Raw genomic sequence first — 16,204 nt, 5'->3', positions numbered from 1 at the left:
AGATTAATGAAGGTATGAGGCCCTCGCACATATTTGGTCAAGATGTTCAATCATGGAAAGGTTAGGTTTGTTCAGATTGATCATATTTTACCTACAGATGTGGAAGGAGTTGAAAGTTGGGATGATTCAATTTATTCTGATGAGTCAGATAGTCTTGTTACAAGTAGAGTATCAGTAGCAAATCCTACATCAGATATACTAGAAACAAGCCCAAAAGAAAGTCAGAATTTAAATCTGAGTTTGAGTCAGGCAGACAAATAGTCTGAAGGTGTAAATCAAGGTCAGCCCTTGGAGAAAGACTCCTCAGGCTCAGCCTAGAATGAGTCAAGTCCTCCAACAAGATTGGTACGTTCTGTTCAAGAACAAAAGTGTCCTCTTTGAAACAGAAAACCGGTGGTTAAGTTTGGTTTGTAAATATGGAAAAATAAGTTAATATCTTTTGTTGTGTATACCATGCAAGTTATGCATAATGAGTATTTTGTTATGATTAACTTCTTCATTGAGGAGGGAGAAATGTAATGGACCTCCACCTAGTGGACTACTGATGTAATAACAATAAAAGGTCACATGGCAAAGGCATGTGATCACAGTTCTGTTAGGAGCCACCTTGTAGTGTATGTGCATTTTACATGTAGTGTATGTTACATGTCGTATGTTAATGAGATTCACAGAAAATTTCAGGGTAAGTTGCTGTTGCCAAGATCGATGTAAAAACAGGCGTAAATTTCCTCATAATTTCCACGTAAGTGGGATCGAGGAAATTCCAGTCCATATCTTACAAAACGTACAAAGAAACTAACTCATCCTGTCATTTGAAGCTTACATGTAATAGCAATTCTCCCTTCACTACAGTAACATTTTACCCATTACTAAAAAGTTTGAACATGACTTTTTTCTTTTCTCTGTCCCAAAAAGGAAGAGGATGTGTGAGTCGTCATTGATCATATTGTGGGAGCATCTGGCCAGTGCAAAGCAGTTATTAACAAGGCAAATAGGGACGGAACTATAGGTCAGAAGAAGTTAGACTGATAATGATGAGGGAAGTTTTGGAGTATGACAGAGTAGGGGGAAATTTTCCACTGCGTACAATGCAATCGCACACCCTCAACTCTTGACTTTACTTTTATTAAAATTAATGATTCACACAAGCCAACCCATGAAACTCAAAAAAGTAGGCCAACAGCTTCATAAAAGCTAACAGTAGGCCATTCGAGCCTTATCTGCCATTCAATAAGATCATGGCTGATCTTCTACCTCAACTCCACTTGCCTGCACTATCCCCATATCTCTTGATTCCCTTAATATTCAAAAAGCTATTGATCTCCGTCTTGCATATATTCAAAGACTGAGCCTCTATAGCCCTCTAGGTTAGAGAATTCCAAATATTCACCACCCTTTGAGCAAAGAAATTTCTCCTTGTAATGTATTTGCTTCATGGGTTATTTGCTTAAGAATTCATAGCAACACATTGCTATTAAGAACTAGTTGGTTTATTAGTGTAATGTCTGTAGCTCCACATGGTGGATGTATTGTGTTACTGCAACTAGAGGGTTTAATAAAAGAAAGGTCACCTGACAAGAAGCAGGAAGTTACACAAGCTTCCACAGATTGTTCTGGAAGATCTGCCATTTTAAAGACTTGTGTGCAGTGTGTGCTTCTGCGGATTTGTCACAATGGCGACAAGGATGGGATAATCGGATTAAACAAAGCTGAAATTTTTGTTGGTGAAGGACTCAGCCAGCCGACAGAGAGACTTTAGAAGCTTCTCTGTTTTGTTTACAGCTACAAAATCCGAGGTAAATTACAAGCACACTGGTTGAACTGCAGAGTCAAAATGGCTGCACCCATAGGAGTAATGGGGCATTTAGGTGAATTTAGACGCGACCAGGAAAGGTTCAAAGCGTATGTGGATCGCTAAAAATGTATTTCACTACAAATAATATCATTGAAATTCCAGACCATGCTGACCAGAACCGAACAGTGTTGGAACGAAAAAGAGCAATTTTCTTATCTGAAGCTGGCCCTGAGTTGTATGAAACGCTGATAAATCTGCTTGTGCCTGCCGAGCCAAAGAACACAATGCTTAAAGAGATTTTAGCTAAGCTGGAGCAGCATTATAACCCCGTACCCTTAGAAATTGCTGAAAGCTATCGTTTTGGTATACGAAATCAAAAGGCTGATAAAAATATCAGTGAGTACATTGTAGCATTAAAAAAGCTATCTATTCACTGTAATTTCGGAACTTTTTAAAACCGAGCATTGCGGGACTATTTTGTTTGTGGGATGGAAAATGATGCAATCAGAAGAAAGTTATTGACAATGCCTGACTTGACTTTTCATATTGCTCGTCAGACAGCTAGGTCAATGGGCATGGCCGACCAATATTCCTGAGAATTTCATAATAATTACAGTAGTCATACAACCGAAGTGAATCACCTGCAGGTTCAAAGTAAAAGGCGGTGGGGGACCAAAGTCTCAGAAACTGGAAATGGTAACAAAGCATTGAAGTCGTGCTATTGGTGCCTGGGACAACACTTTGCTCAAAGTTGTCCATATGTGAAGGCAGAATGTTTCTTCTGCAGAAAAACTAGGTATCTTGCGAAGGCATGCCGACAGAAGGGTAAACCAGTTTTCAAAGCTATGAGTCCAGGTTTTAAAGCCATGAGTAGAAATCCCCAGAGACTACATAGCATGGAAGAACAACAACAGGATGAGGAGATGTTAGAGTTAAACGTCATCAGGAGAACGAGGTTAACGGACAGCGATTCAAAAAGTATCAAAATCCACATAGATGTTGCGGGATTCAAGGTACCAATGGAAATCAATGCTGGTGCATCCATGAGTGTAGTACCGGAGTCGCTATACCTCGACAAATTGCGTGATTTCCCATTGGAAATTAGATGAGGAGTCCAAGTCATGCTTGACTATAAATACTCATCTAGGCCTATATCAATTTAATAGGCTACCATTTGGAGTGTCTTCCGCCCCTGCCATATTCCAAGGGGTAATGAACCAGATTTTGCAAGGTATTGAAGGGGTAGTATGTTATTTAGATGACATACTAATTTCAGCACCAAATAGGCAAATCCATAACATATTGAATGAAGTCCTCAAACGGCTAGAGAAGCACAGAGTACGAGTGGCTGCTCGCAAGTGTGAGTTATTTCAAAACTCAGTGGAGTACTTATGGTACAGAGTAGACAAAGATGGTTTATATCCAATCAAGGAAAAACTAGATGCAATCAGAAATGCACTCACTCCCAAGAATGTCACTGAACTTTGATAATTTTTGAGTCTTTTGAACTATTATGGGAAATTCCTACCAAATTTGGCTATGGTATTATATCCACTGAATGAACTATTGAAAAAACAGGTCCATTGGAAGTGGTCAAAAGAATGCGATACAGCATTTAAGGAGTGTAAAAGCAAATTGGTAGAGAGTACCATGTTAGTTCACTATGACATATCTCAGGAGATCAAGCTAGCATTGATGCCTCTCTTTTTGGAGTTGGGGCAGTGATCTCTCATGTATTACATAGTGGGGAGGAGAGACCAATTGCTTTTGCTTCATGCACTCTCAGTGCCAGTGAGAGTAATTATGCGCAAATTGAAAGGGAAGCTTTGGCATTAATTTTTGGGGTCAAGAAGTTCCACAAATACAAGTATGGTCGTATGTTTAATATCGTTACGGATCATAAGCCCCTGACAGCAATCCTCCATCCAAAATCCCCAGTTCCAACATTAGCAGCAGCCCGAATGCAGAGATGGGATTCGATTTTGTCAGCATATACATGTGATATTGAATAGAGATGATCAACTGATTACAGTAATGCTGATGCAATATCTAGATTGCCTTCCTCATCACAAGTTACACCCAATAGGGAAGAAGTGTTCTATTTTTCATACATTGATGAACTGCCAGTCGCAGATGAAGAGATTGGTAGAGCAACCAAACGTGATCCAATTATGTCAAAGGTGTATGATTATATTGCAAACGAATGGCCAAACCAGGTAACAGACAAAGATATTTATCCATTCTTCATTCATAGGAATGAATTATCAGTCGATAAAGATTGTATCATGTGGAGTGCAAGAGTGGTTATACCAAATAAATTCAGGTCCAAATTATTAGGAGACCTCCATGACCAACACCTGGAAATGTGCTTGACCAAGAGTTTTGCACGCAGTTACTTATGGTGACCAGGTCTTGATAAAGATATAGAGTACATAGTGAGTCAGTGTACAACATGTCAATCGGTAAGCAAGCAACCACCACCAGTACCATTACAGCCATGGAAATGGCCTCCCAGGGTGTGGCAAAGGCTACATATCGAGTTTGCTGAGTTAGAAGGACAACAATTGTTCATTGTGATCGATAGCCATTCGAAATGGGTTGAGGTGTTTCCAATGTGGAAAATAATAACAAGTAAAACATTAGACATTTTGCGAAGTTTATTTTCTTCATTTGGCCTCCCTGAAGAAATTGTTTTGGATAATAGACCACAATTTTGTTCAGAAGAATTTGCAGTTCACGAGCAAAAATGGGATGAAACATACAAAGGTACCACCCTGCTTTGAATGGTGTAGCAGAGCACACTGTACAAATTGTAAAACGTGCCCGCATAAAACAAATGTTGGATCCAAATCCAAAGAAACGACAGTTGTCATTGGATCACAAATTGGCTAATTTTCTAATTACGTATTGTAATACTCCTCACACAACTACTGGTAGAACACCAGCAGAGTTGTTTCTCAAACAAATGCCACGAACTAGATTCTCGTTGTTAAAACCAAATTTGGCACAGTCCGTAGAAGAGACACAATTAAGACAGAAAGGGAATCATGATAGAGGTCGAGTAAAAGAGAGAAGTGTGAAATTAAATCAGAAGGTGAGAAACATAGAAACATAGAAAATAGGTGCAGGAGTAGGCCATTCGGCCCTTTGAGCCTGCACCACCATTCAATAAGATCATGGCTGATCATTCCCTCAGTACCCCGTTCCTGCTTTCTCTCCATACCCCTTGATCCCTTTAGCCGTAAGGGCCATATCTAACTCCCTCTTGAATATATCCAATGAACTGGCATCTACAACTCTCTGCGATAGGGAATTCCACAGGTTAACAACTCTCCGAGTGAAGAAGTTTCTCCTCATCTCAGACCTAAATAGCCAGCCCCTTAACCTAAGACTGTGTCGCCTGGTTCTGGACTTCCCGAATATCGGGAACATTCTTCCCGCATCGAACCTGTCCAGTCCGGTCATAATCTTACATGTTTCTATGAGATCCCCTCTCATCCTTCTAAACTCCAGTGTATAAAGGCCCAGTTGATCCAGTCTCTCCTCATCGATCAGTCCAGCCAATCCAGGAAACAGTCTGGTGAACCTTCGTTGCACTCCCTCAATAGCAAGAACGTCCTTCCTCAGATTAGGAGACCAAAACTGAACACACTATTCCAGGTGAGGCCTCACCAAGGCCCTGTACAACTGTAGTAAGACCTCCCTGCTCCTCTACTCAAATCTCCTAGCTATGAAGGCCAACATACCATTTGCCTTCTTCACCGCCTGCTGTACCTGCATGCCAATTTTCAATGACTGATGAACCATGACACCCAGGTCTCATTGCACCTGCCCTTTTCCTAATCTGCCGCCATTCAGATAATATTCTGCCCTCTTGTTTTTGCCCCCAAAGTGGATAACCTCACATTTATCCACATTATACTGCATCTGCCATGTATTTGCCCACTCACTAACCTGTCCAAGTCACCCTGCAGTCTCTTAACGTCATCCTCACAGCTCACACCACCACCCAGTTTAGTGTCATCTGCAAACTTGGAGATATTACACTCAATTCCTTCGTCTAAATCAGTAATGTATATTGTAAAGAGCTGAGGTCCCAGCACTGAGCCCTGCAGCATCCCACTAGTCACTGCCTACCATTCTGAAAAAGACCCGTTTATTCTGACTCGCTGATTCCTGTCTGCCAACCAGTTCTCTATCCACGTCAGTAAATTACTCCCAATATCATGTGCTTTAATTTTGCACACCAATCTCTTGTGTGGGACCTTGTCAAAAGCCTTTTGAAAGTCCAAATACACCACATCCACTGGTTCTCCCTTATCCACTCTACTAGTTACATCCTCAAAAAATTCCAGAAGATTTGTCAAGCATGATTTCCCTTTTATAAATCTGACTTGGACCGATCATGTCACTGCTTTCCCAATGCACTGCTATTTCATCTTTAATAATCGATTCCAACATTTTCCCCACTACTGATGTCAGGCTAACCAGTCTATAATTACCGGTTTTCTTTTTCCCTCCTTTTTTAAAAAGTGGTGTTACATTAGCTACCCTCCAGTCCATAGGGACTGATCCAGAGATAGACTGTTGGAAAATGATCACCAATGCATCCACTATTTCTATGGCCACTTCCTTAAGTACTCTGGGATGCAGACTATCAGGCCCCGGGGATTTATCGGCCTTCAATCCCATCAATTTCCCCAACACAATTTCCCATCTAATAAGGATATCCTTCAGTTCCTCCTTCTCACGAGACACTCGGTCCCCTAGTACTTCCGGAAGGTTATTTGTGTTTTCCTTCGTGAAGACAGAACCAAAGTATTTGTTCAACTGGTCTGCCATTTCTTTGTTCCCCATTATAAATTCACCTGAATCTGACTGCAAGGGATTTACGTTTGTCTTCACTAAACTTTTTCTCTTCACATATCTATAGAAGCTTTTGCAGTCAGTTTTTATGTTCCCGGCAAGCTTCCTCTCATACTCTATTTTCCCCCTCCTAATTAAACCCTTTGTCCTCCTCTGCTGAATTCTAAATTTCTCCCAGTTCTCAGGTTTGCTGTTTTTTCTGACCAATTTATATGCCTCTTCCTTTGGATTTAACACTATCCCTAATTTCCCTTGTTAGCCACGGTTGAGCCACCTTCCCCGTTTTATTTTTACTCCAGACAGGGATGTACAATTGTTGAAGTTCATCCATGTGATCTTTAAATGTTTTCCATTGCCTATCCACCATCAACCCTTTAAGTATCATTTGCCAGTCTATTCTAGCCAATTCACACCTCATACCATCGACGTTACCTTTCCTTAAGTTCAGGACCCTTGTCTCTGAATTAACTGTGTCACTCTCTATCTTAATAAAGAATTCTACCACATTATGGTCACTCTTCCCCAAGAGGCCTCGCACAAGATTGCTAATTAGTCCTTTTTCATTACACATCACCCGGTCTAGGATGGCCAGCCTTCTAGTTGGTTCCTTGACATATTGGTCTAGAAAACCATCCCTAATACACTCCAGGAAATCCTCCTCCACCGCATTTCTACCAGTTTGGTTAGCCCAATCAATATGTAGATTAAAGTCGCCCATGGTAACTGCTGTACCTTTATTGCTCGCTTCGCTAATTTCTTGTTTGATGCTGTCCCCAACCTCACTACTACAGTTTGGTGCTTTGTACACAACTCCCACTAGCGTTTTCTGCCCTTTGGTATTCCGCAGCTCCACCCATACGATTCCACATCATCCAAGCTAATGTCCTTCCTTACTATTGTGTTAATTTCCTCTTTAACCAGCAACGCTACCCCACCTCCTTTTCCTTTCTGTTTATCCTTCCTGAATGTTGAATACCCCTGGATGTTGAGTTCCCAGCCTTGGTCACCCTGGAGCCATGTCTCCGTGATGCCAATTATATCATATTCACCAATTGCTGCCTGTGCAGTTAATTCGTCCACCTTATTCCGAATACTCCTCGCATTGAGGCACAGAGCCTTCAGGCTTGTCTTTTTAACACACTTTGCCCTTTTGGAATTTTGCTGTAATGTGGACCTTTTTGATTTTTGCCTTGGGTTTCTCTACCCTCCACTTTTACTTTTCTTCTTTCTATCTTTTGCTTCTGCCCCCATTATACTTCCCTCTGTCTCCCTGCATAGATTCCCATCCCCATGAGTGAAGAGCCATCACCATAAATGGGTAAAGTGGTTACTAGGAAGAGTGGTGAAGCTATGTGGTCCTCGCACATATTTGGTGAAGATGTTTGATAATGGACAGGTTAGGTTTGTTCACATTGATCATATTTTACCTACAGACATGGAAGTAGTTGAAGGTGGGAATGATTCAATTATTTCTGACTCATCAGATAGTTTTGATACACCAGTAGCATATCCTACATCTAATATACTGGAAACAAATCTAAGAGAAAATCAGAATGTAAGTCTGAGTCCGAGTCAGGAAAACAAACAGTCTGAAGTTAGAGAGAGTTCAAATGGAAATCAAGGGCATCCCTTGGAGGAAAACTTTCCTCAGGATCAGCCTTGATTGAGTTTAAATTCGACACCATATTTGGAAGGTTCTGTTCGAGAGCAATGATATCCTCTTCGAAACAGAAAACAAGTGATTAAGTTTGATTTGTAAATATGGCAAAATAAGTCCATATCCTTTGTTATGTATAACTATGCAAGTTATGTATGATGATTGTTGTTATAATAACTTCTTCATTCAGGAGGGAGAAGTGTAATGTCTGTAGCTCCACATGGTAGACGTATTGTGTTACTGTAACTCGAGGGTTTAATAAAAGATAGGTCACCTGACAAGAAGCAGGAAGTTCCACAAGCTTCCACAGACTGTTCTGGAAGATCTGCTATTTTAAAGACTTGTATGCAGTGTGTGTTTCTGTGGATTTATCACAATTAGCAACGGTTTAACAATCACACTGCACATTACCAGTTCATCCACCAGGCTCCAACCACCTGCCTCATCGTGGATCCCCTGAATCCAACTGGCTGGGGTTTTATGGAGTCTTGTGAACATCACATGACTGGCTAAGCTACTCCCAACTCAACAGTTCTACAACTATTTTAAGTTGAAACATTAATACAAGTGCTCCCTTATTAAAGGAGTACTAAAACCGAAAAACTTAAACAAATTAAACTTTAGACATTAAGGATCAAATTTTAATTTGGCTGTCGGAGGTGATGATGCACTCCAGTCCCTCCGGTACCCACCTCTCACGGAAGGCCATGAGCGTAACGGTGGACACTGCTTACTCCATCTCCAGGGACACCCTCACTCGGATGTAACCGCGGAAGAGAGGCAGGCAGTCGGGCTGAACGACCCCCTCGACCGCCCGCTACCTGGACCGGCTGATGGCCACCTTGGCCATGCCCAGGAGCAGTCCTAAGAGGAGGCTTTCCGACCTGCCCGCTCCCCTCCGCACAGGGTGCCCAAAGATCAGGAGCATGGGACTGAAGTGCTACCAGAATTTGAAGAGCAGCCCCTTCAAATAATGGAAGATCAACAGCTCTACAAATCTGTGAGCATACTCACAGTTGCATACATTACACTCCTCATCTCAGTCCTAAATGGCTGACCCCTTATTCAGAGTGTGGTCCCTGGTTCTAGACTCCCAGCCAGGGAAAACATCCTCCCTGCATCTACCCTGTAAGAATTTTGTGTGTTGCAATGAGATCACCTCTCATTCTTCTAAACTCTGGAGAATATAGGCCTAATGTACTCAATATCTCCTCATAGGACAATCCCCCATCCTTGGAATCAGTCTGGTAAACCTTCATTGGCAAATATATCCTTCCTTAGGTAAGGAGACCAAAACTGTACACACCACTCGTCGAATTGGCAAGGATCGAGAAAAAAGGGAAAAAATTATTTTAAAGTGGAGAGAATGGCAGTGACAGAGAGACAGACAGAGAATGACAGAGGCATAGATGAAGACAAAAGGAGAGGTGTAGAGAAATAGAAAATGTCAGGGACAAAGACAGAGCGACGGTGGCTAGGGAACGGAGCTTCTGGTGGGAACCAAAGGCAAGGGAATGAATGAGAATAAGCAAGAAACAACGTCACTGCCTGGAGAGCAGCATGATTTCAGGATCATGCATCACGGATCCCATCTGCAAAACTGACTAGAGCCTTGAGCTGGGACTGCTCCTGTTGTCACCACACCAACAAATGATCACAAGAGTCCAGACTCTGCCAGATTGACACCAACTCTCTGACATTGATGTACTGTAAAATACCAACACAAGTTTTGTTACAAACTCAACTGTGAATGAATGCTGTTATCACTGAATTATATTTTGCTGAATATCAAGAAGCTGAACATTATCCAGGACAAAGCAGTCCGCTTGCTCGGCACCCCATCCACCACCTTAAACATCCACTCCCTCCACCACCTGTGCATCGTGGCTGCAGCGTGTATTATCTACAGGATGCACTGCTGCAACTCACCAAGTCCTCTTCGACAGCACCTCCCCAACCTGCGACCTCCACAACCTGGAAGAACAAGGGTAGCGGGCACATGGCAACATCATCACCTCCATGATCCCATTGTGACTTGGAGATATACCTCTGTTCCTTCATCGTCGCTGGGTCAGAATCCTGAAACTCCCTCCTATGGGAGCACTTCTGCCACATGGACTGCAATCAAATTGAGGGGCTGCAGGATGGCTGGTGTGAAAAATGGTCTCACCGGTGCAATAAGGGATGCTTTTCTGAGGTTGAAGCTGAAGCACATTGATAGCATGGAGCAGAGTAAAGAGAACCTCCGAGTGTTCAATGCTGACGCTACGTTTCTGAAATGGAAATTATTCCAGTTCCTGAACACTTACATCCCTCACCTTCATGGCACAAAATTCATTTTCAAAGTGTTTCTATAAAAACTGACAGCGTCAGCAGAAAAATTGAATCAATTGGATGAAATTGTAAAACAAAAGTCAAAATTGCTGGAAATGGATAGTAGGTTAGACAGTAACTGAAAAAAACACATTTGTTAAATGATGAAAATTTTGTCTTCAGGTGAACTTGGGTTTACAAGCATGCGATTCCAAAACATAAAAGTGTACACTACTTCAAGACAAACTTCTCCCTATCTCGTAGTTACTTAAACTTCTGCATAATTCCTGTTACAATAATTCGAAATAAAATATTCAACCAAAATTACGCTAAAACATTTCCAAACTGATTTTAAATCTAGGGTTCCAAACATCGTCTAATTTGCACATCAACATTCCTTCACTGTTTCATACATTACTTTGCTAATGTTATCGACACAGCAAAACCATTGCAAAGTTGATGTGTTCCAGATACTGAGAATGAGCATTCACTGTTTTGGAGAAATCAGTCTCTTGTCATCAGATGATGATGTCACACTGCTTGCTGTTGATTGCAATCAGAGGGACATCTTGCAGGTTCAGAGCATTTTGTCTACTGGAGAATATGTTCTCTTTTTCCCTTGATTTAAATTTTTTTTAATTCTCTCCTGAAGCCGAGAGCGAGCTTGGTGACCTGCTGCCATGCTACTGCTCGCGTGGCTCTTGTTGCCCAGCTATGATTTTTTTATCTACCTTTCCCCCTCCTAAAGGCTGCAACTCATGCTGGGATATTTCCCAGGCAATGGCAGCTTTCTTATTTCTCTCTATGGAAAAGTACAGAGTATCCCATGCAAAACTGTTTTTCATAAACCAGGGTCAGCTTCTCTATGCATGCTAATAGCATCCAGCTGTACCTCCTCACCACTTCCCTTGATCCCACACCAACCTCACAGGTTGCCTGTATGACATTAAATTGTGGAGGAGCCAAATTTCCTTCAATTGAACAATGGGACGACTGAAGCCGTTGTTTCCAGTCACTGCCAAAAACTCCACTTCCTTGCCATTGACACTGCGTGCAATCATGGCATCCGGTTCAACTCAGAGCTAAGCTTCAAACCCCATAATCCTATCCATCACCTTGATCGCTTACAGAAACATAGAAACATAGAAAATAAATGCAGGAGTCGGCCATTCGGCCCTTCAAGCCTGCACCACCATTCACTAAGATCATGGCTGATCATTCACCTCAGTACCCCTTTCCTGCTTTCTCTCCATACCCCTTGATCCATTTAACCATAAGGGCCCTATCTAACTTCCTCTTGAATATATCCAACGAACTGGCATCAACAACTCTCTACGGTAGAGAATTCCACAGGTTAACAACTCTTTGAGTGAAGAAGTTTCTCCTCATCTCAGTCCTAAATGGCTTACCCCTTATCCTTAGACTGTGACCCCTGGTTCTGGACTTCCACAACATCAGGAACATTATTCATGCATCTAACCTGTCCAGTCCCGTCAGAATTTTATATATTTCTATGAGATCCCCTCTCATCCTTCTAAACTCCAGTAAATACAGGCCCAGTCGATCCAGTCTCTCCTCATATGTCAGTCCCGCCATCCCAGGAATCAGTCTGGTGAACCTTCGCTGCATTCCCTCAATAGCAAGAACGTCCTTCCTCAGATTAGGAGACCAAAACTGAACACAATATTCCAGGTGAGGTCTCACTAAGGCCCTGTACAACTGCAGTAAGACCTCCCTGCTCCTATACTCACATCCCCTTGCTATGAAGGCCAACATGCCATTTGCCTTCTTTACCGCCTGCTGTACCTGCATGCCAACTTTCAATGACTGATGTACCATGACACCCAGGTCTCGTTGCACCTCCCCTTTTCCTAATCTGCCGCCATTCAGATAATATTCTGCCTTCGTGTTTTTGCCACCAAAGTGGATAACCTCACATTTATCCACATTATACTGCATCTGCCATGTATTTGCCCACTCGCCTAACCTGTCCAAGTCACCCTGCAGCCTCTTAGCGTCCTCCTCACAGCTCACACCGCCACCCAGCTTAGTGTCATCTGCAAACTTGGAGATATTACACTCAATTCCTTCATCTAAATCATTAATGTGTATTATAAATAGCTGGGGTCCCAGCACTGAGCCCAGCACCTGAGGCACAGACTGTCCATCATGACTGAGCGGCAATGATCCGACCAGAATGACCTAAAAGTACCTTCCAGGCTCCAGTGACAGGACTCCTGGGGAGGAAGATCGAATTCACAGGCACTCTTCCAGCTTTTGTGGCAAAATCACGGGAGAGAAGGATCAAGGCAGTCGACCTCGAAGACAGAGGCAAAATGGCGTCTCTGCTGCAGCGAGGTGCAGTGTGGCATGGCAGAATTCTCTTAAAGGAGACCTGCAACCAACTGAACTTAAAGAGACATTTTATGCATGGCAACGAACCGATTAAAAATGCAAAGAACAAAATGTTGCGAGATGTTGGGAAGAGAGTGTCCCCAAAAGTAGCAAGCGAGCAAATTCGGGAGGGTAAAGGCACTGATCCTGATGCCCTACCCCAGTGTCCCCTCAAGTTATAGGCCAGCGACCTCAGGAGGGTGAAGGCACTGGTCCCGATACCCTGCCCCAGGTCTATCCCACACTGCAGGCACCCGATGGTACTATTCGCCACGGACCTAGAAACGAAAATGGCGCCAATACACGCAGTCGGCCGCCGTTGTCCACCACCCGGGTGGAGACGGCACAGCCCCCAGACCCAGTCACTACCTCGGCCATGTCCAGGAGCGAAAGTTCAGAACCAACGAGTTCCCCAGATGGACCCTGGATCAGCCAGGTTCCCAACACCGTTAGAAAGCAGGCAGAAGATTCTGTATTCCTCAAAGGAGGTCAGGGAGGCCACACACATCTGTGGCTCTGCCCACCTCTAGGCAACGGCAAAGGCCCCGAGTCCTGGCAAGGTGAGCGAACCAAGCCCACCCCGCTAGCAGGGGGCACAGCGCCACCATCAGACAACTAGGACCTCGTCCGGTTGTTCTGGAACTAGCGTCCTCGCATACCTGTACTGCTACCTCAGTACTGACCATGACTGAACTAATTATGCAATCTACCCAATCCTGGTGCACGACCGTAAAATGTAACGAATGTAAGTCACTGAACCAAGGTGTCACGATACAAACGGTTAAAAAAAATGTTTTTTCTTCCTTTCTTTGAACTTGCACTGTGTCTGATCCTGTATGTTTATGTAACGGCCAAGCTGCATGATTTCGCTGTGGGGGACGGGGGGGGGGGGGCGGGGGGAATGGATGTATGTAACCATGGATCACACCCAGAATCCACTAGAACCTCCACTGCATCATCAAACCATCCAAACTGGTAACCACTACCCAATGTTGTGACAAAAGGACTTGAGGGTTAACAGGGAGAGAGCCAAGCCAAAGCACAGCCAAGGTGCAAGGGCTATTGGCACTTAAGTCTGGGGAGAGCTAAGCCAGAGCACATAGTGCAAAGATAATTGGCACAAAGCACTTGGGGGACGAGTGATGTTATATACTCTCTGTGTAGTCACTGTATAGTTGCATAAGATGGAGACTTGTTTACCTGATGTACTGTCAATAAGGTTTACACTGTGTTTATACATGCTGGCACCACTAGAGGGTGCAACTGGTGGAGACCGAGGTTTTCTGTCCGGCCCTGGTGGCAGGGGCTGTATAAAAGGGGAGCCACCATTTGGCTGCCTCACTCTGGAGTTTGGAATAAAGAACTAAGGTCACTACAGTTTGAGTACAACACATTGCCTCGTGGAGTCATTCATAGGTACAATACAAACATAATAGTACCTGCAATGCTAGCTTTCTGTGTTTCTTGCACGAGGACACCCAAATATCTCTGAACACCAACATTTAAAAGTTTCTCACCATTTAAAAAAGATTCTGTTTTTCTATTCTTCCTACCAAAGTGAATAACCTGACATTTCCCCACATTATACTCCATCTGCCACCTTACTGCCCACTCATAGAAACATAGAAACATAGAAAATAGGTGCAGGAGTAGGCCATTCGGCCCTTCTAGCCTGCACCGCCATTCAATGAGTTCATGGCTGAACATTCAACTTCAGTACCCCATTCCTGCTTTCTCGCCATACCCCTTGATCCCCCTAGCAGTAAGGACCTCATCTAACTCCTTTTTGAATATATTTAGTGAATTGGCCTCAACAACTTTCTGTGGTAGAGAATTCCACAGGTTCACCACTCTCTGGGTGAAGAAGTTCCTCCGCATCTCGGTCCTAAATGGCTTACCCCTTATCCTTAGACTGTGACCCCTGGTTCTGGACTTCCCCAACATTGGGAACATTCTTCCTGCATCTAACCTGTCTAACCCCGTCAGAATTTTATATGTTTCTATGAGGTCCCCTCTCATTCTTCTGAACTCCAGTGAATACAAGCCCAGTTGATCCAGTCTTTCTTGATAGGTCAGTCCCGCCATCCCGGGAATCAGTCTGGTGAACCTTCGCTGCACTCCCTCAATAGCAAGAATGTCCTTCCTCAGGTTAGGAGACCAAAACTGTACACAATACTCCAGGTGTGGCCTCACCAATGCCCTGTACAACTGTAGCAACACCTCCCTGCCCCTGTACTCAAATCCCCTTGCTATGAAGGCCAACATGCCATTTGCTTTCTTAACCGCCTGCTGCACCTGCATGCCAACCTTCAATGACTGATGTACCATGACACCCAGGTCTCTTTGCACCTCCCCTTTTCCTAATCTGTCACCATTCAGATAATAGTCTGTCTCTCTGTTTTTACCACCAAAGTGGATAACCTCACATTTATCCACATTATACTTCATCTGCCATGCATTTGCCCACTCACCTAACCTATCCAAGTCGCTCTGCAGCCTCACAGCATCCTCCTCGCAGCTCACACTGCCACCCAACTTAGTGTCATCCGCAAACTTGGAGATACTACACTCAATCCCCTCATCTAAATCATTAATGTACAGTGTAAACAGCTGGGGCCCCAGCACAGAACCCTGCGGTACCCCACTAGTCACTGCCTGCCATTCTGAAAAGTACCCATTTACTCCTACTCTTTGCTTCCTGTCTGACAACCAGTTCTCAATCCATGTCAGTACACTACCCCCAATCCCATGTGCTCTAACTTTGCACATCAATCTCTTGTGTGGGACCTTGTCGAACGCCTTCTGAAAGTCCAAATATACCACATCAACTGGTTCTCCCTTATCCACTCTACTGGAAACATCCTCAAAAAATTCCAGAAGATTTGTCAAGCATGATTTCCCTTTCACAAATCCATGCTGACTTGGACCTATCATGTCACCTCTTTCCAAATGCACTGCTATGACATCCTTAATAATTGATTCCATCATTTTACCCACTACCGATGTCAGGCTGACCGGTCTATAATTCCCTGTTTTCTCTCTCCCTCCTTTTTTAAAAAGTGGGGTTACATTGGCTACCCTCCACTCCATAGGAACTGATCCAGAGTCAATGGAATGTTGGAAAATGACTGTCAACGCATCCACTATTTCCAAGGCCACCTCCTTAAGTACTCTGGGAT

The sequence above is a fragment of the Pristiophorus japonicus genome, chromosome 14, assembly GCF_044704955.1.
Source record: "Pristiophorus japonicus isolate sPriJap1 chromosome 14, sPriJap1.hap1, whole genome shotgun sequence".
NCBI lineage: Eukaryota > Metazoa > Chordata > Chondrichthyes > Pristiophoridae > Pristiophorus > Pristiophorus japonicus.
The sequence above is the reverse complement of the archived record's forward strand: the minus strand, read 5'-3'. Positions refer to the sequence as shown.